This window comes from Somniosus microcephalus, chromosome 8, assembly GCF_052327205.1.
Source record: "Somniosus microcephalus isolate GS21.2 chromosome 8, FLI_Smic_1.0, whole genome shotgun sequence".
Lineage (NCBI taxonomy): Eukaryota > Metazoa > Chordata > Chondrichthyes > Squaliformes > Somniosidae > Somniosus > Somniosus microcephalus.
In genome coordinates, this window is record NC_140994.1 from 169,993,995 (window position 1) to 170,008,676 (window position 14,682).

The window sequence follows — 14,682 nt, forward strand, 5'->3', positions numbered from 1 at the left end:
GTTCATATGTTTATTCAATGGGCTGAAAGTTTCCCTTCTGTCTTTGGACAGAAATGCTGCTTGTACACTGGCAAATAACATTTGCAGCTGGCACAAGAGTAAAATGGTATTTGTGCCCAAGTTGCTATTTTCCTTCTTTCCCATCCCCAGCACACATGGCAAAAAGGTACTCAGGATAAAAAGAGGTCAAGTAGAAATGTCATGCACAGCAACGTGGATTTGTTCTGTTGCTAGCCTATTCGAACAGAGAGTGGAAAAAGGGCAGAAACATTTCCATTTTGAGGTAGGTCTCATTTGTGCATGACAGGTCCTTTTGTGCTACCTTTTACTCACAAATGTATTTATGCATCATGCCAGGGAAAGAACTTTTGGGATTAGAAATGGCTTTTGGCTCAGCAAAATGAAAAGGAGGAATCCACCCTGTGCTCTATCCAATCGTTCCTGCTGACCACCAATGTACCTCATATTATGCAGAGGTGCATTTAGGTATTCAACAGTGCCTGCACAGACTAGTGATGCAGGGATTATATTTCTATATTAGTGCAGTGTAGTACAAAATGGAAAAAAAACTGTTGTTTGTTCTCTGAAGTTCTGTAATTTAGTTGCTCCAAATAGTTTAGCATGAAGGCACTTCTCCAAAATCAACAAGGTTTTAAGTCACATGAGTTGGAAAATGCCAAGGCTGTACTTTGTGACAGCAGGGACGATGTAATTTTTCCTCAAGGACATTTCAATTAAGTGAAATCTGTCCTTTTGCTCACCTTGATTAAATAACCAATCTTTATAATCAATCCAGTTATACGGGAATTAAACTTGCATGATAAATAGAATCCCTTGCACTTGCATTTTATTGGGAAGTAAAGTATAGCATTTAACACGAATAGCAAAAACATGCCAATACTTAGGAGCCACGATCTAAATTGAACCTGAAAAACAGAGTTCACTTAAACTGCAAGAATTAACTTAACAGGCGTTAAATATAAGTCTTCATCAGGTTGGTTAGGATTTAACTTGGAATCTTTTTCTACATCGCCCAAAAGCATAACAGATGGAAAAAACTGCAAATATTTTCAGATCCGTACTTGGGAACCTGGGGCCCTCGGACAATAGAAAATAGAGCAGCACCTCTTTCTTGCAACGTAACCAACTGTTATATTTTAATATTTCAAAGTTACAGGCATTTCAGGGTTACAAATACCTTTCTAGTCTCAAGCTATCCATAGAACGGAGGTTCAACTGAACATTTTTGCTTCAAAGATATCATCACATTATTCCCCCACAGCACAGAATATATCTCTATCAAAGGTTAGTTAGTCAGCCCTCCTTCAAGATGCCAAAAACAAAGTCAAGCAGCACACCTGATTCCAAGAAAAAAAAGTGTTATTTGCAACAAAAGAAAATAACTCACAGCATCCACTATACCCCTTGAAGAATATTTTACCAAAACACCCAGATATATACTGCATTTCATGCATCCACTGTGTGTATTTGTGATGTATGCTGTGAGTCAAAAGAAGATGACTGCAGCCTCACTGAGCATGTTACCCAATGGTACATATAACATCAGTATTCAGTATTTATTGTTCTGGAAAGAAGAACTTGCATTCATAAAGTGACTTTCACATCCTCAGGATGTCCCAAAGCACTTTACAGTCAATTAATTACTTTTTTGAAGTGTAGTCACTGTCATCATGTAGGCAAATGCAGCAGCAAATGTGTGCACAGCAAGGGGTCACAAACAGCAATGAGGTAAAGGACCAGTTAACCTGTTTTTAGCAGTGGTGGTTGAGGTTAGCCAAGACAGTGGGAAAATTCCCCTGCTCTTCTTCAAATAGTGTTATGGAATCTTTTACAACTATCTGAAATAACAGATATCTGAAATATCTGTTTAATGTCTCATCTGCAGCAACACCTCCAACACCTCCAACAACTTCCCTCAGGAATAAATTGATGTGTTAGCCTAGATAATTTGCTCAAGTTCTGGAGTAGAGCTTGAACCTAAGACCTTCTGAGGCAAGAATGTTATCACTGAGCCAAGCTGACACTTAAATAGAACACAGAAACTTCCCAGCTTTTCAGTTATCAGTTAGAATCTTATAGAGTATTACAGCACAGGAAGAGGCCATTCAGCCCAGTGTGCCTGTGTCGGCTCTTTGAAAGACCTATCCAATTAGTGCCACTCCCCAGTTCTTTCCCCATAGCCTTGCAAAGTTGCTAAGCAATTATCTCAACAAAGGAATCAGATCTGATGAGATATCAACCATTTACTCCAATGTAAAAACAAAGCTTACATTGTTTTTTTTTCCATTTCATCACCTTTCTAATAATGGGAGTGCACTGGAAATAGCCACCTTCCTGATTGCTATTCAGTGACTGTGTGGAGTTGGGTGAGGGCAGGATCAGGTTGAGCTACGATGTTCTCCCTTGATGAATAGTTTACCCCCAAACCACTCTCTCAGCCCACACGAGAAATGGCCACTGGGGCCAGTACGGAAGGATGCCCGGCAACATCAGGGGCCCTTCCAGAGGTAGAGTGAAATTTGAAGGCTAAGTTAACAAACACAAATGTCCAGTCAAACCGCCCATTCTTGAACTTGTAGTTCTTTAAAAAAAAATCTTATTAAATCGGGACTGACCTGTTGGAGGCTTGGTCTTCAAGTTCTGTCTCATCTTCAGTAGAGCTTCCAACCGGTCCAAAGTGAGCGTCTGTTAAAAGATTTACAAAATTGCTAGGTTTATATTGCCGCAGTTTGTGAATGTAGTTAATTGTCAAACAATTTCAATCAGTTGGTACATCAGCTGGAGCAATGGTACATTTCGAGCTTATCACGGATAGGCATACGCGGGGTGCTGAGCAATCCACTCACGGGCGCTTCAGCCGCTCGCTGGTCTTTCTGAAGAATGATGCGCCAGATACACAGATTTAAATCGCTGCAGGGTGAAGTGAAAGCCGAAGATCTTCAATGCTGGAGTTGTTCCAGGTGACAGGTAAATGAGTAACCCTCCCGTTCAGTGATCGAAGCAACTTCCTGTTTATCAGCTCTGCAGCCTTGGGGTTTCAGATTCGAATGGACCGCAGGGAGTTTTCACGAAACCTTCTTCTTTGCCCAGAACAGTCGCGTTTCTGGATTGGAAAGGGCGACCATGTGAAATGCTTCAGCCCTCGCACAACCCGGAAGACAAATGCACAGATAAGCGCCTACGACTGTTATGAGTTTTCATATTTAAAAAATGACATACATCAACTTGACCCTCCTCCTCATTTACATTCGGTACCAGAAATAAAAACGAAATAAAAACTTCTCCGCTATTATTATCTGGCCGGGTCTTTTCTCACCCTCGTGACACCACGAAGGACTGTTCATATTTTTGTCTTTGCAGCATTAATAAATGGATAGCAATAGTATGTGCGGTAACAGACTTCGCAACCACCATAGCTTGTGAAAAGAAACATTCCTTAAATAAACTTTTGTTGAAATATTTCCTGGACCATGATTTTCCTCCTTTTTTGCGCCCAGTGACACGGTAATCAGAGCGTAAATCAATTAATGCGACCTTAAAGATTGCAGAATTTTGGGCATAAGTGAGGTACACGCTTGTACAAGATGGCCAAGTTTCCTTGATCCTTTGCATGGATCTCTCCGCCCATAAAACTGGCCCCGCCTCCAACTTACAGAGTCTCATATAGGAGTTTCCTGCAACTGCTCTTGCTCTAAGGCTATAGGAACATTGCAACAGGAGTAGCCATTCAGCCCCTCGAAGCTGTTTTGCCATTCAATGAGATCATGGCTGATCTGCGACCTAACTCCATATACCCGCCTTTGCCCCATATCCCTTAATACCTTTAGTTAACAAAAAGCGATCAATCTCCGATTTAAAATTAACAATTGATCTAGCACCAATTGCCGTTTACGGAAGAGAATTCCAAACTTCTACCACCCTTTATGTGTAGAAGTGTTTCCTAATTTCACTCCTGAAAGGTCTGGCTCTAATTTTTAGACTATGTCCCCTGGTCCGAGACTCCCTAACCAGCGGAAATAGTTTCTCTCTTTCTACCCTATCTGTTCCCATTAATATCCTGAATACTTCAATCAGATCACCCCTTAACCTTCTAAATTCTAGGGACTACAACCCTAATTTGTCTAATCTCTCCTCGGAACTTAACCCTTGAAGTCCGGGCTCTCTTAACATTATGACCAGATTTTCAGACACAGCATTTTTCTCATGTTTTATTGCAATTTTAAAAGCATTTTCCAAAAAAACATCCTCATTGAAATCTGCTATGTATTTTCTGTTTCTTCTAATGCATTTTTATGGCCTAAGTATTGGTCACAATAAAAATTGATTTCAAGTTCTTAAACGTGCTGTGTCTGATGTGCATGAATGATGGTTGAATGAGTTGAAACAAAAATTTTCATACTTAAAAAAGCAAAATATGTGATGCGAGTTCAGTGCTTTCCTTGGGCCCGATTGTTTACGCCGATTTGCGGCAATTTTACGTTCGGCGTATTCTCATGAGATTTGCATGAAATTTGAGCGTAGACATCAGCAGAATGGGCAAGAGAATAGGTTGCAGATATCAATATCTGGGCCCAGATATCAAAATATTTTGCCAAAAAGAGGCGGAAATAGATGGGGGAATTTTAAGATTATTAAATGAGGAAATATAGGGGATGAAATTCGATTAGGCCCGAAAACAGGCGCGGGGAGTGTGAAGCACGATCTGCCCATGCCCGTTCAAAGTGGTGCAGGCAGCACGCAAACTTTGTGCTGCCTGCTCATTGTAATGAGTGAAGCACTGCGCTCAGCACTAAAGGTGCTGCTGGTTGGCTTAGTGCTCAAGAGGGGGGCCAATATCGGGTGCTGTCTGCTGGCCAATAAAATTTTGCCTAGGCGCTCTGCACTTCTTAAAGGGGAGGTGCTTTGTTGCAGATGCACCTCATTGTCACTCTGCATGCAGCCAAGGCTCAACAGGGAAGATAAAGGACAAGTAAATTCTCTGATGCAGCATTGGAGGCCTTGGTCCTTGGGTGCATGGAAGAAGACAGGTCCCCTACCCACAGGGGGGTGGCAGGAGGTCTTCCAGGCAGCATGCCAGTAGGCAGTGGGAGGCAATAGCAGAAGCAGTTAATGCCACGTGAGTTTCCCTCAGGACCTGGATCCAGTGCCGTAAGAAGCTTAATGACCTCACACGAATGCTCAAGGTGAGTGAATGCATCTCCAAATGCCAAATCCCACCAACTGCACTACTAGCCTCACACACTGCTCAATGCACCATACCCCCATCACTCACATACCAACAATCTCAAGCAATCATGACTCACACCTCACATTCCTAGCTTCACCTCACCCTCACACCACTGCTGCAAGCCTCATACCCACAACTCACACCTCCCAAACACTGTCAGCTATTCAACCATGACAGGCACATCACTCAAACACATTGCACTACACTCACTGACACACTTCCATTTCTCTTGCAGGCCAAGGTGGCGCATAATAGACATGAGCAGCAGCAGACAGGTGGAGGGGAAGCACGTCTTCAGATCCTCACTGAGCTGGAGGAGACAGTGCTGGAGATAATTGGCAGGACCATCACTGAGGCCGTGGTGAGCAGTGAGGTTGAAAACATTGCTGATGACATTATGTTCATACCTAATCCTTAATCTCACATCCCACTTCCCCCTCATGGCACAATCTCTTCTCACTTACAAGCTGCCGATGGTGTAAGCATGCACATCTTGCTTCCCCCCGGCCACCCGCCATTCACCACAACCTGACTCTTGTGCCTTTCTCCTTTCAGATATCCAAGAACTGCCAGCAGCCTAGCCTGTCCCCAACATAGTAGAGGAAGAGAGTAAAGGAGAAGAGGCACCGTTACTCGATCTGACACGCCCAGGCACCAGCTCAAACAAATGGCACTGCACATACTTTAGAGGGTAGTACAGAGGCGTGATCTGCACATGGTGAGTCACTGGGCATGACTGGGCTGCAGCCAGGCCAGGGGGAAAGGGTAGCTCAAGTGCCAGCTCCCCGGAGGGCAAGTTCGCACACAAGTTCTGCTGCACAGGACTCGGATGATGACCTCGATGGGGCAGCCTTCAGAAGAAGGATGATGGGCATGCACACGGAAATGCTTGGTGCAATAGCAGGCATGTCAGAAAGCCTCTTGTCGGTGTCAAGGTGCAGAGAGGAGTACGGCTCCATTACACGGGGCTTTGTGTGGAGCTTGGAGCCAATGATTTCCAGGATGGAAGTGATGGGCAGCTCCATTAGAGCACTTGTGGATCCAACCATGATACTGGGTGTGATGGGCAATGTTGCAGCTTCCATTGCAGCACAAGTGGAAGCAAACCAATGTCTGAGTGCTGCAGTGGAAGCTTAGACTGCTCTCATGCAGTCTCAGCTTGCTGCCAGGCAAGCTCAGACTGATGCCATCATGGCTGGGTTTACAAGTGTGGAAAGGGGCTTGCAGGGTCTCACAGAGGTTCAGCAATCTGTGCTCCAATAGTTGGCTAGGAATGCTGAGGTGCCACCCCAGGGGAGTGGCAGTGGCACCATGGAGCAAGAACCTGCTGTCCTCTCTCAGGATGACAGCATTCATACACTCACCCCGCCACTCCGCCAGTGCCCTTGCTGCTGCCTGTCAGGCAGCCAGCTCAGACTGCTGCCGCCCATGACGAGCTCCTTCTCGGCCCAAAGCTGCTCAAGGTCATCCTGCAAGGCCATCTGCAGTCTCCCCCATGGAAAGTCAGCAGCCTTCCACCAGCCATGCTGCAGCCACTGGAGTAGTACTGCGTAGGAGCACTCGGTTGGCAAAGGACAGACATTAAGGGGGAATTTTTCGGGGGTCAGCGGCTGTATTCGGTGGCGGATCATGTGGAATTTTTTTTTGACAGTGGGTGGGTGGGAACCTGCTGTCAACCCGCTGCCATGTGACTTTCCCAGTTGTTGGTTCTGTCAGGGCTGAACTGACCCGACACGCAGCGGAGGGGGTGGCATTTCAGGTCATTATGACCTTGTTAACAGCCCATTAAAAAGTATTTTGAGCTCACCTTACCATTTTACGAGGTCGCCCACGTGTTCCACATTGCTCGTGGATCACGTCAGGTAAGGAGGTCGGGAGTTGTATGACCATGAGATCATCTCATTACTTGACAGCTGAAAATGTGTTTTAAAAGTTCACAAAACACAGCTGTTCACTTTCCAAGCTCAGAAGCTGTTGCTTACTGCGTTTGGAAGACAGATTGAGCTTTATGCAGGTTGCAAGTGTTTGGAGTAAACTCTCTATCTGGTGTCACCTCATTGGAACAACCTCTCTCACCATTGACAGATCACTTCTGTCATCTTAACTTCACCTGCCATCTATTACATCAGCATTGGTTCCCTTGGAACTATCTCACCTTGGTACTCAGAATCCAACCACGATCAGTCCCAACACCAGCAGCACCAAAAAGATATACCAGCAGCGCCAACAACAACACCAACTGATGTAAGCCCCCAAAGTGCGGACTAAGTGATGTACAAAGTCGACGTCACTGGCTTGTTGAAAGAAAGACAGACCACTAATTGAAGTCAAAAACGGTTTACTCAGGCCTGAGGAGAGCCTTCAGATCACGTCTGAAATGGACTCTAACAAGCCTCTCAAAGTCCACACAGTTATACACATTTTGCAAGCCCTCCCTCCTCAGAGATCCAATCGATTTAAAAGTCTATGCATTAATCACTATCTGTGAGTGTCTAATTCATACAGAATAACCTAAAAGATAAGTTTCATTTCCCCCTGAAGGAGACCTGTAGGTCTGCTGATTTCTTGGAAATGAGTCATCCAGGTTGGCTGATTTTCTTGGAAATGAGTCATCCCCCCTTCTGGCCCCTACTAAGTTTCGTTTTGCTAGAAATGGGTCATTTCTGCAATTAAACATACAAATAATTAGTACACTTCATCTTTAAACATTCTGTGGCTGCAATTGAGTTCTATTAAACATGCCCTGTTATGCTCAATTTTAATATCTTACTTCAGTCCCCCCTTTTGACCTTTTGGACAACTGTTCCAAAACAGGTCAACATGTATTTCCACTTCCTGGTGTCTGCCAAAGCATGCACTCCCTGGCCTTCTACCAGTCTAGGTCATACATGCATATATCCTATCGATTTGGAGGCCGACTTCCCCCCCATGGTATGGTGGTCTTTCCTTTACGGTGGGCTTTCCTTTAGGGTGGACTTTTCTTTATGCACTCCTTCCGGTGTAACCATTCCCGGGGCCCCTTAGACCCTGCATTAATGGTTTAGGCTTTCTGCTCAAGCTTGTCCCTCATTCCCGCGTTGGGTGTGTGATGTGCCAATTCGAGACTGTCATCACTCACCAATCCTCATTCACCACCTTCCTTCTGCCACCCTCCTTCTGCCACCTCCATCTTACGGTTGGCTGGCCCGGTCCTTAATTACCATGCCCAATTAATCTCTCATAATTTCAGGGCCTCATATCACGTTTTACACCATTTGCCTTGGAGAGGCGGGGGAGTTTTCCATTCTTAACTTCGCTACCTGCCTCTCCTCAGGCTCGACTTCTTTTACTGCACCAATTTCGGCCTTACTCATTCTGGTACAGAGGCACTGGAGCAGTAAAAATACACAATATATCATAATAACAATCATGAGGAATATCATTATGCCTTGTATCACTGAGGTGCCCAACGTCCCTGACCATCCTGGTCCCCAATTATCAAAATAGGAGGAAGTGGGTGAGTTTCCTCTAATGTTGTACTAATGTCTTTTTGTTGTCTCTTTAAGCCTTCTTCTATTTTATGATAATACTTTTAAATTTCCTTCGTTTCCTGCCGTAACTTCTGCCAAGCTTCCTCTAACTTAGGAATTGCCTTGGACTCTGGTATGACATAAGTTTCAACCCTTTTTAGTAAGTCCCATATTATCAAATGACCAGGTTTTCCTATCTGTGTAGGTATCTTTAGACCAAAACAACGGTTTGGTTGGGGAATGGTACAAGCCATATCTTGATATTCATATTTCTGTTCAATTGTGGTGACACAACATGTCCCATTGTTCCTTGGTGCTACCCATGTCCGGTGTATCCCCCTTGGGTGTACCTCGAGGGTGCAATTGGTAATTTTCGCAAATCCGCACTCGGATGTGTCTCCCTCGGTGGGGGGGGTGAGTGCACACCCATGTCCTTCCCTTGTGGTGGCACCCGCCCATTACCACCCCCCTTTAGGTTTCATTCTTCTGTTTATTATCTTCATCCCTTTCCCAAAGCGCCTTGGTAGGGACATCATGATATTTAACCCACTTTCCCTTTGTACCTTTCCTATATTAATCACTTATCGGGGTTGTCCCTCTTCTGGGAATTGTGGGATGGCCAGTACAAAGCCAATCATCTTAGTCCATGGGGTCAGACAATCGCCTGCCCGGAGTACTTGTCCCATTTTACATCCCTTGCATAGGCTTTTATTTGTGTCAATCCAAGGTTCCAGATCCTCATTAGTAATCCAATCAGGGATCTGTCCATTATTTATTTGCCTTATGTTATGCTGAGCATTCGACAATAGCCATGAGCCATATATGACACATATTAGTTCCTTATCATTTTGGCAAGAAGCATTATTAAGTCTATCAATAATTGTATTGATTGTTTCTGCATGGGGGGTTACTATCTCTTCCACCCCCGACAATTGCATTATTGTTTGGTTTCCCTGCCAGTGTCAATTGCTGGCTATTTCCAGTAGCTTGTTTTAGTAACTTCTCTATTTTTGCTTGTAATTCTTCTACTCCTTCCTTTACTCCTGCTATGTCCAAGCTATTAACTGTTGCTAACCCGGCCGCATACCCTGCTCCGGTCGTTTCCAATACTCCCCGTTTCTTACATCTTTGTAAGATAGATTTTCCCTGTGGATCCTCTAATTGTTTTACCCACAGGGAGTTCCATGTTTGTTTTGTATCTCAAAAGTACTCATATTAATGGCAAGCTTAGTAACTCTATGTGCTACACTAAAATACACCTCATCTGGTGTTCTCCTTATTACTAATCCCCCTCGATAATGGCAATACTTATGTTGATCCCTAGGATCAAGGCGAGGACGCTCCATCTCATTCCGGACGTCCAATGTTCCTGTAATTACAAAAAGGGGCTGGTCGTCACCAGCCAATTAGAATTATTCTGCTCTTATCCATTTTATCAGTTCAAAATGCTGTACATCTGGTTCATTTCTTGTTCTGTGGCTCTGTCCTCAGCCATACCTGAAGATGCAAACAATGGCATATACCATTATCATCATACACAGCCCATTATCATCATACACAGCCCTATCATCATTGATATATGTAGTAACTTCCCTTCCCATTCTTTATATCTTCTAGTATACTCCTCACTCTGTCAAAAAGGGCACCATCTCTGGTTTACTCATTGTCTTTATATATTTTTAACTGAGTCCAGTGTTTCCACCTTCCTTTACCCATTCCGGACCCATCTACACGAGCGCATGTGTCACTGTTCATTAATATTTCATAAAGTCCTGACCATCTGGGTGCTAGCCCTGGTTTGGCTGGTATTCATTTCACAAACCTTGCTCTTTGGCTTATTCATTACCCCGATATTCCTTTTATCTCTATGGCGCACCTCAAAGCACAGGGTCATTTTCCTCACAACTTTAGCCTTTATATTTACCCCATCTTCTGGATGAAAATCTGACCATAGCTGCTTGTAAGTACTGGACTGATACATCAAAGCATGCAGCTAGTGATTGTGTGCAGCTCAGTTGTCCTCTGTGTCCTAATGCTCCTCCCATGTGGGCCACAGTCTGTCAGCACATGCTGCCGGAATCTCATTTGCTCTACGTCTGCTATAGCCTTTAAAAGGATCCCCTGCTAGCCCCAACTTATTCATATTACTGGACATTTTCCCTTAAATCCTCCGTATTACAGAATCACAAACTCCCCGATCGAGCAGCCCTAAGTCTTTAATCTGCTTCCTTTAATGGCCACACGTCACACTGATTCTGATTACTTATCCCCTGGCTCTCAAGGTACTGTTCTTTATTAACCCACCTTTCTGTCTTCAGGTATTTGTCTCTTCCCTTGTGTTACTATGTATCCTAGGTAGATTACTTCATCCTTCCCTACCTGTACCTTTCTAAGGTTTAACTCTAGTCCCGCCTTCTATAAGGCTTCCAGTACCATAGTCAATTAAATATTGTAGAGGGACCTGCCACTATCGGATATTCTTGCGGAGTGGAGTTATTTTATTCAATTTGAACTACACCAATTTACATCAACCAGAATTTCACTGTGGCCACAATGAAAGTCTGGTTTTAACAAGTTAATTTACCTCATAACTCCAAGGTTAGATCTTAGACTGAAACTTAATCTTTTGTTAAACAAACTTTTTGTTGCTCTTCTCAGTTTTTACACTCCAGCTTAACTTAAATTGTAATAGGTTTTTCCATTCTGAGGGCACAATCTTATTCGCACATTCTTAAACTTCCCAAACTCCGAGACAAGGCAAAAGGGTTAATTGCTTTTCTTTAACACAGAGAAGTGGGTGGAGCTACAAACACACAGCAGACATTTCTTCTTTCCTAAAGGACAGATTTTCAGACAAAGGAATATTGTAACCTCTTAAACATTCCTAGTCAGGCAAACATTCACACTTTAACACACATTGTAATTCCAGCATATGTCTAAGCAAATCTTGGTACAGATGCTAATAACTTCCATGTTGGTAAAACTTTAAGTTTATTTTTTTCCTTCCTTTTTAAATCTGTGACTCAACAGCTTTCCCTAGTTTCCAAATCCCTGTTTGTTTGTTTTTTCCTTGCTGGGGTTTCAAATTGGTTCGCCTGCAAATTAGATATTTTTCCTTCTTTATCTCTCCCTTCTGTTTAGATCCCTTACATTATCTGTAACAAGCTCCGATTACCAGTGCTAGCTCCTCCCCTCCACGGCTCTCTGCACTATTTTTGTTTATTTTTTTAATCGGCCAGAAGTCGGGTTATAGAATCCAGGTCCCTTAAGTATTCTTCTTCCACCCTCTTAGCCATAACTAACTGCCTCATTTAATGCTTAATTCACAGTGTTGGTGAATTAGGTTTGTACGCTATGTTGTTCACCCCTATAGAGTCACCTTGATCAGTTTCTTGCTTTCTGTCAATCACTCCGTTTCATTAAACACACACACCAACCCTTTAGTCCTGAGCTTTTGATACTGTGGGGTCTGTGGCTCCCGGTGTCCTACTTGATCCTGGCCATCACGTGGGACTACTGTCCTCTTAATTCAGGCTCAGGCTAGGCGTTGGGACAGACCTCACCCTTGTCCGTTTTAACCTTTTTGTGACTGTAGGGTTTTATTTCATTCACTCACCAAGGTTGGGGAAATCACGGCCTAAGGAAACACACGGGGTGATTAGTTGACTTTGTTATGTAGTTTTGGATTGATTAATGTATAAATTATGTTTGAAATGTTTGTTTTGTGGTGGCTCTCATTTCAGCTTTGTGCCCAAGGGGACGCTGTGTTGTTCTGTGACCGAGTGATGGTAAGGTGGGGAAGTGGTGAGCAACAGGGAGCTGGGGTTTCATTCAGGGGAACTGGATTCTAATGAGGTGCTCATGGACAGCCCGTCCAGAACGGAAATCTGCTGCCTGCTTCCTCCCTTCCTCTTCATCCTCCTCCTCCTCCTTAGGTGGTCAAGGAACCCCTGGTGGGAAGTGCTGCACCCTCATGATGGCCAAGTTGTGGAGGATACAGCAGACCACCACAAAATGGGATACTCACTCCAATGTCTACTGGAAGGCTCCTCCTATGTGGTCAAGGCAGCAGAACCATTGCTTTAGCACCTCGATGGTCTGTTCGATGAGCATGGCTCTCATTATGAGTGCTGACCACGAGTGGTGGGGTTGCGGGGGGCAGTCATCAGCCAGGTGTAAAGCGGATAACTCTTGTCTTCGAGCAGCCACCTTTGGGTTTGACGTGGTGGCTGGAAGATTGGCACACCGGACTGGCACAGGATGAAGGCATTATGACAGCTGCCAGGATACCATCATGATGTGCTGATGTGGTCACACACCAACTGCACATTAAGTGAGTGGTAGCCTTTGCGGTTGTGGTAAATCTCAGGATTGATATGCAGCGCCCACAAAGCCATGTGTGTGCAGTTGATAGTGTCTTGCACCATGGGGATGCCTGTTATCCTGGCAAAGCCACATGCACGCTCCTCCTACTTCTCTCTATTCAGAGAGAAGACAATGAAGTCCCTCCTCCTGGAGTACAGAGCCTCTGTAACCTCTCAGCTGCAGCGATGGATGGCAAACTGGGAGATGTTAGCTATGCCTCCTGCTCCAAACTGGGATGATCCGGTGGTGAATAAACTGAGGGCCACGGTGACTTTGAGGGCCACTGGCAGCACTGCCGTCGCCCTGTTCTGAGGCTGCAGGTCTGGTTCCAGGAGGTGGCAGAGTTCTGTGACCACCTCCGTGGTGAAGCAGAGCCTCTGAATATACTGCTCCCTGCTTAAGTGCAGGTAGGAAAAGTGCTCTCGGTAAGACCTCCTGCTGAGAGCCCTCCTGCCTCTCCTCCTCCCTCTGCGAGCAGCTGGTCCTTTTCTTTGCTGCCTCTGCTCCATCTCCCTGCTCAGCACAAGTAAAGTCCCCATGACTGGGAGCAAGTAGTTTGAGCAGAACCTTTGAATTCAGAAGCAAGTCCTTCACCACTTGCAGCACCACTCCCTGTCACCACCCCAACTTTAAATAATTGTAGAAAACTCCAAACAGTTGCACAAACTTACACAGAGCCAGTAGAAATCAAAAAGCAAGTCACCTGCAAGTTGTTGATGATCCCTTTAAATACCACTGATGGGGTGTCCCTCGTAAAGCTGAACACTCATTCAGCTGTTTGTGTTTCGGAGAGGGCGTTGAATAGAGCAGTGATGTCCAAAATGTCAGGTCGCACGTCAAATCAGCATTGCACACTGATTGACGTCACAATCTGACTGATTAGCATTTTTCTGGTGAGCACAGGCAACGGCCGCGCTGCCGACCTGCCCAAAATGGCGGTTGTCGTGGGCCACGCCAGATGTGGGCGAAAACGAGGCGGTGGCCATTTTTATGCTGAAACAGGCATAAAAAACAGCTGACGCTAAGTTGCCAAATTTCACGGCCATAAAATCTAAAAAACACTTATTTAAGTGAATATCTAATGAGTTGGTGGAGATAAGGAAGAATTGTACTGTAGTGCACCAATGAAATAGACATGCTCAAGGAATGACAGATTGATTTTGATGTGGGTAACTGCAAAAGTATACCATGATCAGTGAATTTTGTTAAGGAACAAACAGCAGTAAAGCAAAGGACTTGGCTGAGGTTGTTGACCACTCAGTGAAAATATTCAGTCAACACCAAACTGTTATCAACAAGGCTGATCAAATTCTAGATTTCAAGTCAAGGGCATTTGATTGCTAGGTGAAATAAGCTATTCTAACTTCATAGGTTGTTGGTTTGGGCACATCTGGAACATGGTGTGGTTCCTTGCTTCGTTGGAAAGGGGTTAGAGATGAGTGGCAAAGTGGACTTTGGGATTAAGAATATGTTTCTCGTGAAATATTAGCATTGCGCCAAAATGCTTTGGAGTCAAGTCTTTACCTACCTGAAGAAAGGCAGTGTGAATCTCCCAGAGGA

At 44.5% G+C, this 14,682-nt stretch overlaps 1 protein-coding gene across 3 annotated transcripts in view; it reads right to left on the minus strand.

Annotated features, from left to right (window-relative positions):
- Window positions 1-3,613, minus strand: part of sh3tc2 (SH3 domain and tetratricopeptide repeats 2) — a 148,190-nt gene extending 144,577 nt beyond the window's left edge. For 2 of the 3 annotated variants that reach the window (XM_085995348.1, XM_085995347.1), the window contains exon 1: window positions 2,637-3,605. The gene's annotated coding sequence lies outside the window, so the exon portion shown is untranslated. Of the gene's footprint in view, window positions 1-2,636 lie in introns of all 3 variants that reach the window. The other variant, XR_015079310.1, reaches the window with a different exon arrangement.
- Window positions 3,614-14,682: the final 11,069 nt, after the last annotated feature.